Genomic DNA, 18,069 nt, shown 5'->3' on the forward strand with positions numbered 1-18,069 from the left:
TAGAGGGAGGGTAAATATGGCTGCACAAGAAATGAATTACAGAACAGAACAGTGTCTCACATTTAGAAAACACACTTATGTCAGCTTAAGGGGAAAGGAGAGGTGGGGTGATGCATAAAACCAGAGTTTGAAATTAGCACAGATACCGTTCAATAAACCAAATAGATATTAGACAAGATCTACACCTTGCTCAATGAACTGGCCTCAACACACCCTATACACCGCAGAGAAATATATCTGAGTAATAAGAATCTTAAAACCCATGTATTGATATATCTCCATAAGGGAATCAAGTGTGTGCAGAGCGGCACAAACACAGCAGTGAAAATGAGCTAAACCCTATTATAGAAATAAATTTTAAAAACAAAACGCAGAAACAATGAAAGAGAGAAAAATTCTTACAAAATTCGCTCAGGGGCTGTGATGCAACCTGGATTGACCACATATAAACCCACAGCTGGATAAGACATAAGGCTGGACACTTGGGGATGGGAGGATTGGTGAGCTTTGGTGAGCAACTGCCAAAAGTTTAATGCAATACTTCATGCTACTCATTCCAAGGGTCCCAACACTCCAGGTTGAAGGGAATCTTCCTACAGCCAAACCATGCTTGGGAAACCCAGCGACTGGTATACCATATGATCGGGAAAGGTTTCTAAAATGCACCTCATTTTTCCTCTCCTGGGACTCCAGATCGACATTCCAGCCGCTTTACTAACAACATCCCCACATGGAGAGTCAATGTCTTTAAGTTCTGGTATCGCACAGTCTGCAGTTAGTGCAGAGGATGAATGGGAATAGGGGGAACCAGTGAGAAACTAGCTGTAGCGGTTTCAATGGGCACATGTCACTCTAATTTCACATCAGTAAGAAGAATAAACCAAAGGCACAGCAAGGTGCCCCAGAAGAAAAATAGGGCCTGAAGGAATCCTGTGGTTATGAGGCAAGATCACAAAAATAAGAGCTGAAAAATGGAGCTAAGGGCCACTGCAATTCAAAAACCTGCAGAGTTATAAAGGCCAACTATTTTCAAAAAATATATTGAGGTAAGGCTATGAAGAGGCATTGAAAGTAAGGCAGAATTGCAGGAAACCGATTTCAGGAGGTAGACTGGAATTGCATTGAAAGCATAGGAAAAGAGGCAGAACGTCCACAATGATGCACTTGGCCAAAAAGGGCGTATGCGTTTTTTCCTGAATATATTCAGGAAAAAACGCATACGCCCTTTTTGGCCAACCAAGCAAGCTTGCAAAGGAAATCTGACCTACAATGAAGTCTCACTTCCCCCCGGTCAAAAAGGCCATCTGAAAAAAGTGTAAAATCCAGAAAGGCAGGACAGGCCATGGAGAACTGGGAGCCTTGTTATGCTGATGGGCGGGATGTAAATTGCCAACAGCCACTCGGGAGAAGTGTATGGTGTTTCCTGAAACATCTAAAAAACAAAGCAACAGAGCCTAGGGCACTTCCACTTATGGTCCTATAGCTTAGGGAAATTAAAATCAAAAAGACACAGCCACCCCAAAGTTTGGGACGGCTCTGTTTACAAGAACCTCATTTACCTTACAAGTTCAATATCGCAGAAAGGGAAAAATGGAAAAAGAAGTGGTGGTACTTACGTACAATGCAATATCACTCAGCAATGAAATCTATGTCATCAGGCACGTAGCAGCATAATGAGTGGATTCAGGTATGATGATTCTAACTGAAATAAGTCACACAGGAAAAGAAACATCATAAGATATCACTAATACACAGAATGTAAAATTGACTACACAGGAACTGGATTACAAAACAGAACAGGGTCTCAAATTTAGAAAACCAACTTATGCTTGCTAAAGGGGAAAGGCGAGTTGTGGTGCCACATAAAACCAGAGATTGAAATTAGCACAGATAAAGTTCCTTAAGCCAAATATGGAATAGACAAGAGCTACTCCTTGCTCAACAAAATGGACTCAACACCCCATATTAAATGCCTAAGAATGTACCTGACTAGTAAGTATCTTAAAACCTATTGAATGTTATGTCTCCGAAAGAGAACCAAGCGTGTGCACAGGGGCATAAACGCAGCAGTGATAGGTTTGGAGAGGTTCGGTGAGCAAATGCACACCCTTTGAAGTCATATTGCATGGTACCCATTCCATGGGTCTCAACTCTCCAGGTTTAAGGGATTCTTCCTTCAGCTAAAACATGCATGTGGAACCCAGAGTATGATCAACCATGTGATCGGGAGACGTGTTCAAATATGTCTCAGTTCTCGTCCCCTGGTACTCGGGTGCAACATTCCAGATGCTTTACTAACACTCTCCCGACTTGGAGAGTCAGTGCCTTTAACCTCCTGTTTGGCCCAGTTTGCAATTTTTGTGGAAGATGAACAGGAATAGGGAGAACCAATGAGAGACTAGCTGGACGTGACTGGACGGGCAAATTTAACTCTCATTTCCCACCAGGAAGTAGAATTAACCAAAGGCACAGCGTGCCGTGCCGGAACCAGATTAGGGCCTGACGCAATCCTGCGGTGTTGCGGCCAGCTCCCAAGAAAGCGAGTTGAAGAAAGGAGCTCAGGGGCACTGTAATTCACAAACCTGCAGAGTTATAAATGACAGCTATCGTCCAAAAATATACTGAAGTAAGGCTGCCAAGAGAACTTGAATGTGGGGCAGAATTGCAGGAAACCAATTTCAGGAGGTAGACTGGAATTGCATTTAAAGCATAGGAAAAGAGTCAGAACGTCGACAATGATGCACTTGGCCAAAAAGGGCGTATGCGTTTTTTCCTGAATATATTCAGGAAAAAACGCATACGCACTTTTTGGCCAACCAAGCAAGCTTGCAAAGGAAATATGCACTACAATGAAGTCTCACTTCCCCCCGGTCAAAAGGGCCATATGAAAAAAGTGTAAAATCCAGAGAGGCAGGACAGGCCATGGAGAACTGGGAGCCTTGTTATGCTGATGGGCGGGATGAAAATTGCCAACAGCCACTCGGGAGAAGTGTATGGTGTTTCCTGAAACATCTAAAAAACAAAGCAACAGAGCCTAGAGCACTTCCACTTATGGACCTATAGCTTAGGGAAATTAAAATCAAAAAGACACATCCACCCCAAAGTTTGGGACAGCTCTGTTTACAAGAACCTCCTTTACAGTACAAATTCAATATCGCAGAAAGTGAAAAATGGATAAAGAAGTTGTGGTACTTACGTACAATGCAATATCACTCAGCAATGAAATCTATGTCATCAGGCCCGTAGCAGCATAATGAGTGTATTCAGCTATGATGATTCTAACTGAAATAAGTCACACAGAAAAAGAAACATCATAAGATATCACTAATACACGGAATGTAAACTTGGCTACACAGGAACTGGATTACAAAACAGAACAGGGTCTCAAATGTAGAAAACCAACTTATGCTTGTTTAAGGGGAAAGGTGAGTTGGGGTGCTGCATAAAACCAGAGATTGAAATGAGCACAGATAAATTTCCTTAAGCCAAATATGGAATAGACAAGAGCTACTCCTTGCTCAACGAAATGGACTCAACACCCCATATTAAACGCCTAAGGATGTACCTGATTTGTAAGTATCTTAAAACCTATGGATTGCTATGTCTCCGAAAGAGAATCAAGCGTGTGTACAGGGGCATAAAACCAGCAGTGATAGGATTGGAGAGGTTCGGTGAGCAAATGAAGACCCTTTGAAGTCATATTGCATGGTACACATTCCACGGGTCTCAACTCTCCAGGTTTTAGGGATTCTTCCTTCAGCTAAAACATGCATGTGGAACCCAGAGTATGATCAACCGTGTGATCGGGAGACGTGTTCCAATATGTCTCAGTTCTCGTCCCCTGGTACTCGGGTGCAACATTCCAGACGCTTTACTAACACTCTCCCGACTTGGAGAGTCAGTGCCTTTAACCTCCTGTTTGGCCCAGTTTGCAATTTCTGCGGAAGATGAACAGGAATAGGGAGAACCAATGAGAGACTAGCTGGAGGTGTCTGGACGGGCAAATTTAACTCTCATTTCCCACCAGGAAGAGGAATTAACCAAAGGCTCAGCGTGCCATGCCGCAACCATATTAGGGCCTGAAGCAATCATGCGGTGTTGCGGCCAGCTCCCAAGAAAGCGAGTTGAAGAAAGGAGCTCAGGGGCACTGTAATTCACAAACCTGCAGAGTTATAAATGACAGCTATCGTCCAAAAATATACTGAAGTAAGTCTGCCAAGAGGACTTGAAAGCGGGGTAGAATTGCAGGAAACCGATTTCAGGAGGTAGACTGGAATTGCATTTAAAGCATAGGAAAAGAGGCAGAACGTCGACAGTGATGCACTTGGCCAAAAAGGGCGTATGCGTTTTGTCCTAAATATATTCAGGAAAAAACGCATACGCCCTTTTTGGCCAACCAAGCAAGCTTGCAAAGGAAATCTGCACTACAATGAAGTCTCACTTCCCCCCGGTCAAATGGGCCATCTGAAAAAAGTATAAAATCCAGAAAGGCAGGACAGGCCATGGAGAACAGGGAGCCTTGTTATGCCGATGGGTGGGATGTAAATTGCCAACAGCCACAAGGGATAAGTGTAGGGTGTTTCCTGAAACATCTAAAAAACAAAGCAACAGAGCCTAGGGAATTTCCACTTATGGTCCTATAGCTTAGGGAAATTAAAATCAAAAAGACACAGCCACCCCAAAGTTTGGGACACCTCTGTTTACAAGAACCACATTTACGGTACAAGTGCAATATCGCAGAAAGCGAAAAATGGATAAAGAAGTTGCGGTACTGACGTACAATGCAATATCACTCAGCAATGAAATCTATGACATCAGGCCCATAGCAGCATAATGAGTGGATTCAGGTATGATGATTCTAACTGAAATAAGTCACACAGGAAAAGAAACATCATGAGATATCTCTAATACACGGAATGTAAACTTGCCTACACAGGAAATTGATTACAAAACAGAAGAGGGTCTCAAATTTAGAAAACCAACTTATGCTTGCTTAAGGGGAAAGGTGAGTTGGAGTGCTGCATAAAACCAGAGATTTAAATGAGCACAGATAAAGTTCCTTAAGCCAAATATGAAATAGACAAGACCTACTCCTTGCTCAACGAAATGGACTCAACACCCCATATTAAACGCCTAAGAATGTACCTGACAAGTAAGTGTCTTAAACCTATGGATTGCTATATCTCCGAAAGAGAATCAAGCGTGTGTTAGGGGCATAAATGCAGCAGTGATAGGATTGGAGAGGTTCGGTGGACAAATGAAGACCCTTTGAAGTCATATTGCATGGTACCCATTCCACGGGTCTCAACTCTCCAGGTTTAAGGGATTCTTCCTTCAGCTAAAACATGCATGTGGAACCCAGAGTATGATCAACCGTGTGATCGGGAGATGTGTTTCAATATGTCTCAGTTCTCGTCCCCTGGTACTCGGGTGCAACATTCCAGACGCTTTACTAACACTCTCCCGACTTGGAGAGTCAGTGCCTTTAACCTCCTGTTTGGCCCAGTTTGCAATTTCTGCGGAAGATGAACAGGAATAGGGAGAACCAATGAGAGACTAGCTGGAGGTGTCTGGACGGGCAAATTTAACTCTCATTTCCCACCAGGAAGAGGAATTAACCAAAGGCTCAGCGTGCCATGCCGGAACCAGATTAGGGCCTGAAGCAATCGTGCGGTGTTGCGGCCAGCTCACAAGAAAGCGAGTTGAAGAAAGGAGCTCAGGGGCACTGTAATTCACAAACCTGCAGAGTTATAAATGACAGCTATCGTCCAAAAATATACTGAAGTAAGGCTGACAAGAGGACTTGAAAGCGGGGCAGAATTGCAGGAAACCGATTTCAGGAGGTAGACTGGAATTGCATTTAAAGCATAGGAAAAGAGGCAGAACGTCCACAATGATGCACTTGGCCAAAAAGGGCGTATGCGTTTTTTCCTGAATATATTCAGGAAAAAACGCATACGCCCTTTTTGGCCAACCAAGCAAGCTTGCAAAGGAAATCTGCACTACAATGAAGTCGCACTTCCCCCCGGTCAAAAGGGACATCTGAAAAAAGTGTAAAATCCAGAAAGGCAGGACAGGCCATGGAGAACTGGGAGCCTTGTTATGCTGATGGGCGGGATGTAAATTGCCAACAGCCACTGGGGAGAAGTGTATGGTGTTTCCTGAAACCTAAAAACCTAAGCAACAGAGCCTAGGGCACTTCCACTTATGGTCCTATAGCTTAGGGAAATTAAAATGAAAAAGACACAGCCACCTCAATGTTTGGGACGGCTCTGTTTACAAGAACCTCCTTTACAGTACAAATTCAATATCGCAGAAAGTGAAAAATGGATAAAGAAGTTGTGGTACTTACGTTCAATGCAATATCACTCAGCAATGAAATCTATGTCATCAGGCCCATAGCAGCATAATGAGTGGATTCAGGTATGATGATTCTAACTGAAATAAGTCACACAGAAAAAGAAACATCATAAGATATCACTAATACACGGAATGTAAACTTGGCTACACAGGAACTGAGTTACAAAACAGAACAGGGTCTCATGTTTAGAAAACCAACTTATGCTTGCTTAAGAGGGAAGGTGAGTTGGGGTGCTGCATAAAACCAGAGTTTGAATTTAACACAGATACCGTTCCATAAGCTAAATATGTAATAGACAAGACCTACCCCTTGCTCAACAAAATAGACTCAACAATGAGGTATCATCTCATACCTGATAGAATGGGTATCATCAGAAATTCTACAAACAAAAAATGCCCAAAAGGGTGTGGAGAAAAGGAACCCTCTTCCACTATTTTTGGGAATATAAATTGATACAGTCACTATGGAGAACAATATGGAGTTTCTTAAGAAACTAACAATAGAATTACCATATGATACAGCAATCCCAGTACTGGACATATACCCAGACAAAACCATAAATCAAAAAGAGACATTCACCGCAATGTTCATTGCATCACTATTTACAATATCGAGGTAATGGAAGCAACCTAAATGCCCACAGACAGACGAATGCATAAAGCTGTGGTACATATATAAAATGGAATATTACTAAGCCATGAAAAGGAATGAAATTGGGTCATGTGTAGAGACGTCGATGGATCTAGAGACTGTCATACAGAGTGAAGTAAGTCAGAAAGAGAAAAACAAATCTTGTATATTCATGCATATATGTGGAACCTAGAAAAACTGTACAGATTAACCATTTTGCAAGGCATAAATAGAGCAAAAGAGGTAGACAACAAATGTATGGACAACAAGGGGAGAAAGCTGTTGGGGGGGTGGTGGTGGGAGGAGTTGAGAGACTGGGATTGGCATGTATACATTTATATGTGTAAAATAGATAACCAATAAGAACGTGCTGTATAAAAATATAAAATAAAATTCAAAATTAAAAAGAAATAAAATTTGAAAAATAAAACAGAAAAAACAATTATTCCCTTCACATACATGTATTTATATGAATAAATTATTTCCATGCTTATATCTGTAAATACAAAAAAGAGGAATAAAATCTACCTTGAACCAAAAACGAAAAAGAGAAAAAAAACACAGAACCCACCAGTTCCACAGAGGAAAACCGTATCAGGGCACTTGCTCCAGTTGTAAACAATTCTGAAGTTGGTCAGTGGTGGGGAATCGTCTCCCATTCAGCCAGCAGCCCCCACGCAACAAGCGTCCTCACTGCAAAACTGGGGCACCGTGCCGAGGCATCTGTGAGTAAATGTGAGCTGAGCCCCAGACCAGTTGCTGCTGAACTATTCCCACCCGTCCCAGGTAAAACACCTGAATATATACAAGGACTTGAAAGCCTAGAGGAAGGGCCATAGAGCCACATGAGTGACAGCATGCTGGCCGACATGATGCCTGCAGGCCAGCCAGGATGGTCCTGGCCCTGGGTGCTCTTCTGGAAGATTTCCATTTCCCTGCCTGAGATACCCGTCCTGTCCCTGCCCCCACTGCATTTTTCCTTCCCCAGCTCTGCCCAGGGAGAAATTCCAGCAGCAGGTATGGGTGACACATCCTCTTCTTTAGCAGGTGGCAGCCTGGCAACTGCTGCAGAAAGTCCAGCAGAGCCCCACTCACACTGGGCCACCCACAAAGCCGTGGCCTCTCACTCCCTCCCGCCAGCCCAGCCCCGAGACTGCTGACAGGGCAGAGAAAATGGCGTCAGGCACGGCTGCAGGGGCTCTTGCTGCCTGGAGTGGTATTTATATTGATCTCAACACAGACACAGCTGGAGAGGGCTGGCCAGCACGGTAAGGCTGCCCAGGTCAGCCAATCATCACCCCTCAGGGGCTCACAGTTGCAGAAAATGGAACTTGCTGAACCGGCCAGGTCCAAGGAACAGGTGTGGGCTCCTGAGAGTCAGGATAGACAAGGGGCTGCAGTTTTGGCTTGTTTTCTAATCATTTTATCTGGCCCATGAGTGGGAGACAACTTCAAGAAAACCCTCTCCTAATGAGAGGAACCCAGGAGTCAGGGAGAGGAGGGGTGGGTGGTGGTTGGAGACAGAGGCCTGGTGCCCCGGGTGCAGTGGAAGTCTCTGGAAGACCAGGTGGAGGGAGGCCACACAGAGTGATGCCCAGGGTCACAGACCTGTCGCAGCTGCTGTTTGTTAGTTCAAGTCCTGCTCTGAGGTGCTCTGTGTCAGCTCTGAGCGACAGGTGAGCTGGGGGTGCTCTGCAATGAGGGCTATGTGCACGGTTCCAGTGTGCCCAGCCCTGCCACGGTACCTGCAAGGGTAGCCCTGTATCCTGGGAGGGGCCTGACCACGAGAGCCCCGTGGGCTGGGGTGGGGGTGGGGTACCTGCCCAGGTGAGCTCCATATTCTGGGATTGGTCTGACCACGAGAGCCCCATGGGCTGCTGGGGACCTGGTAAAGGATGTCAGGACAGTCAGTGAAGCCACCGAGGATATACCTCCAGCTGCTCCTAATTCCTACACCCTGCTGGCCATTCTACCAACCACCAGGACATGGTATTCTGTATTAGTCTTCAATGATGCCTTCTTTTGCATTCCATTAGTCCCAGAGTCACAAGAAATTTTGGCTTGTGAGTGGCAGGACTCAACATACAACTAAAACAATACTTCCGGGCCGTCTTGCCCCAAGGGTGCAAAAATTCCCACACCATCTTTGGGGAAAGCTTAGCTAAAGACCTAAAAGTTCTACCTCTGGAAAAGGAAACCCTCCTTCAGTACGCAGATGACATTCTGATCGCCAGCCCTACTAAGGAGGCCTCTGAACTACCAAGCCAATAAAGGATAGAAGTTGTCCAAGAAAAAGCTCAAATATCACAGACTGTGGTGACCTGCCTGGGCTTCATTCTCACAGAAGGTCGGAGAAGCCCATCCCAGGAAAGGGAAGAAACCATTTGCAGCCTTACCCCTTTCTAAAACTAGAAGACAGCTTAGGGGTTCCTGGGGAGGCCAGGGTTTGCTGCTTCTGGATCCCTAACTACAGTCTACTAGCTGAGCCTCTATATGAAACACTGAAAGGAAAAGATGATGATCCTGTTGAACAGAATCCAGAAGTGGCCTTTCAAGAATGGAAAGAGCAGTCAATTCAGACCCTTGCCCTGGAACTCCCTAATTTAGCTAAACCCTTTGACCTTTACATTCCAGGTGAAAGGTGAATCGCCATTGGAGAATTAGTGCAAAAACTGGGACCACTTGAAATCGAACAATGCAAGAATGCCATCCAGGTAGGATAAACTACGGTCACCAAGGGGCTTGGCCCACTGCCACATCTGGCCAAGATACTGGCGGTATCTAAAAACCTGGAAATCAGCAGCCCAAAAGGCCACCTCCCTCCTAAGGGAAAAGGACCCCACGTGGTGATCCTAACCACCAACCATGCCCTGAATTTGCAGGGTTTGCTCCGTGGGCACACCAACCTCGAGTGAGGAGGCCCTCCAACTCCAACATCCAGAGAGATAACTGGGGGCAACAGGGCACCATGACGACTCGTGTGAACATCACTTGACCTGGAGTTTCTCTCATAAAACAACAAGAGTGTGTCCCAAAAGAGTAGACTACTGCTTGCAGGACTTACTGCACCCAGAGGGGAGCTAATAATCTTGGCGGGGGAACCGTATATCACACTGTCACCATAGAAAAGCCTACATACACCGTGATGATGGTGGCCAATAAGACCAGCTGGACTCCTGTTTACTTCAAAAGGCTGTTGACTCAGTGGCCATCATGGTCCTTGATCACCACTGACCCTGGACTGTCTGGGAGTTGAGCGGGCAGGGCTCTGACACCTGGTGCTGTTTGTACGTTAATTCAGGGGCCTAATTGAAGAAAGCACAGACTACTGGTCAGAGCATCTAGGCTGGCAGAAACGGTCAGCCTAAAGTGGCCAAACAAATGTGGGGCGGGGTGAAACCGGCCCCCACAGCGTCTCTGCACATCTCTTTCCTGGACCCTTAAAGGTCATTAGAATCTATAACACTTCCAATGCTGGTGCTCAGGTGGACGAGCAGGGAGGCAGGGGGCCTGGGGACAATCAACGTCACCTGGAGGCTGCTGGGGAGAAGCTCTGACCCTCGCCCCCGGGTATGAGGGCTCCCAACTCAGCACTCAGCAGTTACAGAAGAAGGGTCTGCACCCTCAGCACTCCAAGAATGAGGAACGGGACAAAAGGCAGAGGAGGGGTTTGTCCCCAGCAAAGCCCATTAAAAATCCCTGGGAGATAAAAATAGAATCTGGGCAATAAAGTCAAGTCTAACCTTTTTTATCCTTTGTGCTTTGTCTAATTTCATGTGCTCCTAGGGTCCCGCATGCAGAGGTTCCACACCCGGCACTTCAGACCAGATTTCCTAGTGCAGAATGGCTGGGTCGACACCTCAGCTCCTGGGGCCCAGTGCAGACTCTGCGATATAGAGCCTGAGCTGCAGCCAACCCGGCCCTCGAGAGCTCCGCCCCCTCCCTCCCACTGACTCTGACAGGATCTCTACACAGCAGCCCAGCCCACAGCCCACGGGGTAGTGCATGCTCTCACCTCTCCATTCTCTGATCAAAATATAAAGTTTCCTTTGCTTGTGAACCAAACTCAGTCTCAATCTGTTGACCCCAATGACACTGGGCAGGGGGACACTTGTTGGGGTCCACTCTGGAGGATCAGTAACAGAAATTGAGACTATTGTAACCTCAATGAACAGATGTGTGAGCCAAACTGTAGTTAACATAGAACAGTGTATAAGGCTCGGGTAAAATAAGATGTTTCTAACACTTCCATTTGATATTTCCATCACTTTATTATAAGCAAGTTCAGTGAAAAGGTTTGTCTTATTCGTCAGGTCAATATTAGAGAAACAAAGTGATTTCTTTCCAAGGATATACATCTAATAATCTTGGTTAAAGCTTCAATCTTGTTTTAAATGCTTTTCCATTGAAAATGATACCTCTCTTTCAGCTCCCCCATTTCTGAGAAGTATAAAATCTTATAATTTATTATTACCAAAGGGGAAAGGTGGGAGGAGGGATAAATTAACAGTTTGGGATTAACACATACACACTGCTATGTATAAAATAGATCATCAACAAGGAACTACTGTATAGCACAGGGAACTACACTCAACATTTTGCAATAAGCTATAAGGGGAAATAATCTGAAAAAGAATAGATATTTTTATTGACATCATCTATCAATGACAGTTAAAGTGTAACCTAAGGGAAGCTGGTGGTGAGTGCTTCTGACCCTGAAGACTTCAATCATCTAAAGTTTGGACTCTGCCTACTTCCCAAGGCCCTTAATGAACATATGTGTAGCCGTAGCTTAAAAAATTCCCCAGTTTGGGTTTCGGGGAGACACTGATTTTGAAAAAGCCCTGGTGTTCTCCTTACATGAATGGGACTCTTCCTACTGCTAAAACATGTCTGTCACACCCAGAGGATGGTATACCGTCTGATCGGGAAGAGTTTGGAAAAGGCATCTCATCTCCTCATCTCCTGGTGCTCGGGTTCACCCCTCCAGCGTCTTTACTAACAGTCTCCCCACTTGGAGAGGTCAGCACTGTCAACATCCTGTTGCATACAGTTTGGAATTTGTCCAGAGGATGAAGCGGAAGGATGAGGAACAATGAGAGACAAGTCCTAGGTGTTCAGACAGGCACATGTCACTCTAATTTCCAATCAGGAAGACGAATTGACCAAAGGCTAGGGTTGCCCATGGAAACAGTATAGGGCTTGAGGAAATCCCGCTGCTTTGTGGCCAGTTCCCATAAACACAAGTTGAACAATGGAACTCAGGGGCAGTAAAATTCACGAAACTGCAGAGTTGAAAATATCCATCACTGAAAAATGTCTTGAGGAAAGTCAGAGAAAAGGACTTGTAAGCAAGGGAGAATGGCAGGAAAGGGATTTGAGGAGGAAGAAAGGACTCGCCGTTAAGCACAAGAAAAGGAGCTGAACATTGCCAACATTGCAGTTGGCCAAAAAGGGTGTATGCGTTTTTTTCTGTATATATTCAAGAAAAGGGCATACACTTTTTTAGCCAACCAAACAGGTGGGCACTGGAAGTCAATACTACAAAAGATATCACTTCGCATCAGTCAGAAGAGCCATCCTCATAAAGCGTAAACAACAGAAATGCAGGACAGGGCAAGGAGAAGAGGGAGCCCTGTGAGACTTATAGTGGAAATGTATATTGCCAACGGCCATTCTGGAGAAGTGTATTGTGTTTACTAAAGCATCTGAAAAATGAGCTACAGAGCATAGGGCACTTGCACTCATGGGCGTATATCTTGGGAAAAACAAAAATCGAGAGGACACAGGCACCCCAATGTTTACCCCCTCTGTGTTTAAAAGATCCTCGACTAGGATATAACTTAAATGTCTCTGGAGAGAAAAAATGGATAGAGATGTGGTACTTAGGTAGAGTGGAATATTATTCAGCCTGGAAATCAATGAAATATGGCCAGTTGTAACAACTCCGGAGGAGTTACGTATGATCATTCTAAGTGACATAATTCAAAAAGAAAAAGACACATATCATAAGATATCACTTAAAGGTGGAATCCAAAATGGCTACACATGAAATAAATTACAAAACAAAAACATAGTCAAATATGTAGAAAACACGCATAAGGCTGCTAAACGGGAAAGGTGGGGAGGGGTGAGGCATCATCCAGGAGGTTGAAATTAGCAAAGATACCATTCCAAATACCAAACTGATAATCAACAAGGCCTACACGGTAGCTGAAAGAACTGCACTCGGCACACTCAAGTCACCGGAAAAGAATATATACGACTGGTAAGAATCTGAAAAAGAATTTACTGATGTCTCTCTGTACGTGAATCAAGTGGATGTACAGCAGCAAGAAACAGAGCTTTGAAAATCAGCTGTAACCAATATAGTAATAAATTGAAAAAAATAAACGACAGAGAGACAGAGAAAACCTCTTACAACTTTTCCTCTGGGACGGTGATGCAACATGGATTGAACACATCTAGACCCACAGCAGGATGAGACATAAGGCTGGAAACTGTTCGCGCTAAGAGAAATGTGAGGTTGGGTGAGGAAACGCACACCCTTTAAAGTAATACTACCTGGTACCCATTCAATGGGTCCCAAATCTGCAGGTTCAAGGGATCTTCCTACAGCTAAAACATGCATGGAAAACCCAGAGGACTGTACACCATGTGATCGGGAGATGTGTCTAAAATGCAGCTCATTTATCCTCTCCTGGTGCTCCTGTTCACCATTCCAGCCACGTTACTTAGAATCTCCCCACTTGGAGAATCAGCACATTTCAACTTCTGTTTCACACATTTTGCAAATTGTGAGGAGGATGAACGGGAAGAGGGGGAACCAATGAGAGAATAGTTGTAGGGGTTTGGACGGGCACATATCAGTCTAATTTCCCATTAAGAATAAGAATTGAAAAAAGGCTCAGCCCGCCTCGCCGGAGCCAAAATAGGGCCTGAAGCAATCCTGCGGGTTTGAGCCCAGCTCACAAAAGAGCAACTTAAAAAATGGAGCTCAGGGTCACTGCAATTCACAAACCTGCAGAGTTATAAATGAAAACTAACGTCCAAAAATATGTTGAGGTAAGGCAAAGAAGAGGATCTGAATGCAAGACAGAATTGCAAGAAACAGATTTCTAAAGATAGATTGGACTCGTCTTTAAAGCACATGAAAAGCGGCAGAATTTCGACAATGATGCAGTTGGCCCAAAAGGGCGTATGCGTTTTTTCCTGATTATATCCAGGAAAAAACGCATACGCACTTTATGGGCAACAAAGCAAGCAAGCAATGCAAATGTGCACAACAAAGAAGTCTCATTTCCCACCGGTCAAAAGGGCCATCCTAAAAAATTGTAAAAACCAGAAATGCAGGACAGGCCATGGAGAACAGGGAGCCTTTATACACTGATGGGCAGTGTGTGAACTGCCGAGAGCCACTCTGGAGAAGTGTATGGTGGTTCCTAAATCATCTAAAAAACAGAGCTACAGAGCATAGGACACTTCCAATCATGGGAGTATATCTAGGGAAGTCTAAAAATCAACAAGACACAAGCACACCACAGTTTAGGGCTACTCTGTTTACAAGAACCTCAACTTCAGTACACCTTAAATATCCCAGGAAAGAGAACAATGGATAAAGAAGATGTGGTACTTATGTACAATGGAATATCTCTTCACCATGAAATCAATGTAATAAGGTTAGTAGAAGGATAAAGAGTGGATTTAGGTCCGATAATACTACTTGAAATAAGTCAAACAGAAAAAGAAACATATCATAAGATATCACTTATAGAGGGAGGGTAAATATGGCTGCACAAGAAATGAATTACAGAACAAAACAGTGTCTCACATTTAGAAAACACACTTATGTCAGCTTAAGGGGAAAGGAGAGGTGGGGTGATGCATAAAACCAGAGTTTGAAATTAGCACAGATACCGTTCAATAAACCAAATAGATATTAGACAAGATCTACACCTTGCTCAATGAACTGGCCTCAACACACCCTATACACCGCAGAGAAATATATCTGAGTAATAAGAATCTTAAAACCCATGTATTGATATATCTCCATAAGGGAATCAAGTGTGTGCAGAGCGGCACAAACACAGCAGTGAAAATGAGCTAAACCCCATTATAGAAATAAATTTTAAAAACAAAACGCAGAAACAATGAAAGAGAGAAAAATTCTTACAAAATTTGCTCAGGGGCTGTGATGCAACCTGGATTGACCACATGTAAACCCACAGCTGGATAAGACATAAGGCTGGACACTTGGGGATGAGAGGATTGGTGAGCTTTGGTGAGCAACTGCCAAAAGTTTAATGTAATACTTCATGCTACTCATTCCAAGGGTCCCAACACTCCAGGTTGAAGGGAATCTTCCTACAGCCAAACCATGCTTGGGAAACCCAGCGACTGGTATACCATATGATCGGGAAAGGTTTCTAAAATGCACCTCATTTTTCCTCTCCTGGGACTCCGGATCGACATTCCAGCCGCTTACTAACAACATCCCCACATGGAGAGTCAATGTCTTTAAGTTCTGGTATCGCACAGTCTGCAGTTAGTGCAGAGGATGAATGGGAATAGGGGGAACCAGTGAGAAACTAGCTGTAGCGGTTTCAATGGGCACATGTCACTCTAATTTCACATCAGTAAGAAGAATAAACCAAAGGCACAGCAAGGTGCCCCAGAAGAAAAATAGGGCCTGAAGGAATCCTGTGGTTATGAGGCAAGATCACAAAAATAAGAGCTGAAAAATGGAGCTAAGAGCCACTGCAATTCAAAAACCTGCAGAGTTATAAAGGCCAACTATTTTCAAAAAATATATTGAGGTAAGGCTATGAAGAGGCATTGAAAGTAAGGCAGAATTGCAGGAAACCGATTTCAGGAGGTAGACTGGAATTGCATTGAAAGCATAGGAAAAGAGGCAGAACGTCCACAATGATGCACTTGGCCAAAAAGGGCGTATGCGTTTTTTCCTGAATATATTCAGGAAAAAACGCATACGCCCTTTTTGGCCAATCAAGCAAGCTTGCAAAGGAAATATGCACTACAATGAAGTCTCACTTCCCCCCGGTCAAAAGGGCCATCTGAAAAAAGTGTAAAATCCAGAAAGGCAGGACAGGCCATGGAGAACTGGGAGCCTTGTTATGCTGATGGGCGGGATGTAAATTGCCAACAGCCACTCGGGAGAAGTGTATGGTGTTTCCTGAAACATCTAAAAAACAAAGCAACAGAGCCTAGGGCACTTCCACTTATGGTCCTATAGCTTAGGGAAATTAAAATCAAAAAGACACAGCCACCCCAAAGTTTGGGATGGCTCTGTTTACAAGAACCTCGTTTACGGTAAAAGTTCAATATCGCAGAAAGCGAAAAATGGATAAAGAAGTGGTGGTACTTACGTACAATGCAATATCACTCAGCAATGAAATCTATGTCATCAGGCCCGTAGCAGCATAATGAGTGGATTCAGGTATGATGATTCTAACTGAAATAAGTCACACAGGAAAAGAAACATCATAAGATATCACTAATACACAGAATGTAAAATTGACTACACAGGAACTGGATTACAAAACAGAACAGGGTCTCAAATTTAGAAAACCAACTTATGCTTGCTAAAGGGGAAAGGCGAGTTGTGGTGCTACATAAAACCAGAGATTGAAATTAGCACAGATAAAGTTCCTTAAGCCAAATATGGAATAGACAAGAGCTACTCCTTGCTCAACGAAATGGACTCAACAACACATATTAAACGCCTAAGAATATACCTGACTAGTAAGTATCTTAAAACCTATGGATTGCTATGTCTCCGAAAGAGAATCAAGCGTGTGTACAGGGGCATAAACGCAGCAGTGATAGGATTGGAGAGGTTCGGTGAGCAAATGAAGACCCTTTGAAGTCATATTGCATGGTACCCATTCCACGGGTCTCAACTCTCCAGGTTTAAGGGATTCTTCCTTCAGCTAAAACATGCATGTGGAACCCAGAGTATGATCAACCGTGTGATCGGGAGACGTGTTCAAATATGTCTCAGTTCTCGTCCCCTGGTTCTCGGGTGCAACATTCCAGACGCTTAAATAACACTCTCCTGACTTGGAGAGTCAGTGCCTTTAACCTCCTGTTTGGCCCAGTTTGCAATTTCTGTGGAAGATGAACAGGAATAGGGAGAACCAATGAGAGACTAGCTGGAGGTGTCTGGACGGGCAAATTTAACTCTCATTTCCCACCAGGAAGAGGAACTAACCAAAGGCTCAGCGTGCCATGCCGGAACCAGATTAAGGCCTGAAGCAATCGTGCGGTGTTGCGGCCAGCTCACAAGAAAGCGAGTTGAAGAAAGGAGCTCAGGGGCACTGTAATTCACAAACCTGCAGAGTTATAAATGACAGCTATCGTCCAAAAATATACTGAAGTAAGGCTGCCAAGAGGACTTGAAAGCGGGGCAGAATTGCAGGAAACCGATTTCAGGAGGTAGACTGGAATTGCATTTAAAGCATAGGAAAAGAGGCAGAACGTCCACAATGATGCACTTGGCCAAAAAGGGCGTATGCGGTTTTTCCTGAATATATTCAGGAAAAAACGCATACGCCCTTTTTGGCCAACCAAGCAAGCTTGCAAAGGAAATCTGCACTACAATGAAGTCTCACTTCCCCCCGGTCAAAAGCGCCATCTGAAAAAACTGTAAAATCCAGAAAGGCAGGACAGGCCATGGAGAACGGGGAGCCTTGTTATGCTGATGGGCGGGATGTAAATTGCCAACAGCCACTGGGGAGAAGTGTATGACGTTTCCTGAAACATCTAAAACACAAAGCAACAGTGCCTAGGGCACTTCCACTTATGGTGCTATAGCTTAGGGAAATTAAAATCAAAAAGACACAGCCACACCAAAGTTTGGGACGGCTGTGTTTTCAAGAATCTCCTTTACGGTACAAGTTCAATATCGCAGAAAGTGAAAAATGGATAAAGATGTTTTGGTACTTACGTACAATGCAATATCACTCAGCAATGAAATCTATGTCATCAGGCCCATAGCAGCATAAAGAGTGGATTCAGGTATGATGATTCTAACTGAAATAAGTCACACAGAAAAAGAA

This window comes from Orcinus orca, unplaced genomic scaffold (genome assembly GCF_937001465.1).
Source record: "Orcinus orca unplaced genomic scaffold, mOrcOrc1.1 scaffold_64, whole genome shotgun sequence".
Taxonomy (NCBI): Eukaryota; Metazoa; Chordata; class Mammalia; order Artiodactyla; family Delphinidae; genus Orcinus; species Orcinus orca.